Source organism: Dermacentor albipictus, unplaced genomic scaffold (assembly GCF_038994185.2).
Source record: "Dermacentor albipictus isolate Rhodes 1998 colony unplaced genomic scaffold, USDA_Dalb.pri_finalv2 scaffold_42, whole genome shotgun sequence".
Taxonomy (NCBI): Eukaryota; Metazoa; Arthropoda; class Arachnida; order Ixodida; family Ixodidae; genus Dermacentor; species Dermacentor albipictus.
In genome coordinates this window covers 1,419,875-1,421,097 of record NW_027225596.1, presented here as the reverse complement: position 1 = coordinate 1,421,097, position 1,223 = coordinate 1,419,875, and positions in this window count along the sequence as shown.

Below are 1,223 nucleotides of genomic sequence, written 5' to 3'. Positions count from 1 at the left end.
TGAGAACGAGGCCTAAATAGTCGACAACTCAGCGCCACAGAAACTCCTAAAATAAGGCGCTTCCATGGAAACCCGCATGGTGGAGGGAGTGTGATGAAAGGGAAAGCTGTCATCCACACAGGATGGAGGAGGAGGCTGCAAAGGGCTGCGATCTGTGATCTGCTGTCCCTCTGGTTGGTTCAAAGGTAAAGTGAAGAATGCTGAAGGCTTAGACAATGTACAATGCCATAGAGCAATAGGGGACGCGGAACGCTACTACTAGCGCTCTTCTGGCCACTGGTGCTCGGTGGGAAGCGGTGTGCCCATGCGCAGCAGTCGTTATGTGACATTCACGAAAGACGTCGAGGGCGGCATCTTTATTGTGTCACTTCCTGTTACGATTTTCGTGCGCATCGACGCGTGCTCTGTGGTACACATTGCAATTTAAACTTTTTGTCTTAGCAGGTCTAGTGTAACGGCAGCTTTCGGTAGTTACATTTTTCCTTGATAGCTTTTCTTTGCCTGCCATTTTATGGTTTCGCCTGGGTCGGTCAGCCGCGGGTCGGGCTCTCGCTGAATAGGTGCGCATTCACTTAAAAAACGTAAACGTGTTCGGTGGCGCGATTACAACTTCGGCCCCACAGGGGAGCTACCTGACGCTCTAACCATTGGGCCACGATGACTAGCTTGCTTATCACGTTCCAAAGCCAGCCAGCTCTTTGAAACATTTGACGCATGTACCCTGTGTCACTTGTCTTCCTTTTTTGTGTGCGTGACAGCTTGCATTTTGAGGTGCCGCGTTAGATTTGCACTATCTTCGGGACAGGCGCACTGTCCTCGTAGCAGCTTACGCTATCTAGAAACTGCGTCACATTGGACCGACTTTATGAGCGCGCCCAAGGCCTTAACGTTTCTCCGGTGGAGTACAAATGCCGTCGTTGTTTTAACCTACACCAGATGACATGGCTATGGGGACGTAAAATTGTATGACCCGTATAAGGTGTTCACGTCCCAATTTGTTTTATTAAAATCTTTACTTACTCACTCACTCTCGCTTACGCTGGTCCGCTACGTATGTAGAACCGAACGAGCACAATGTCGTAAGCTCGCGTCAAACGACCGCCGTAGAAATCCCGCACAGGACATCAGTCCACAACCAAGACACTCCTCCATCAGAAAAACCTCCTCGTCAACCCATCAACCATCAGATAAAGTTCTCCTGAGATTTACATCGCGAGCAGCTA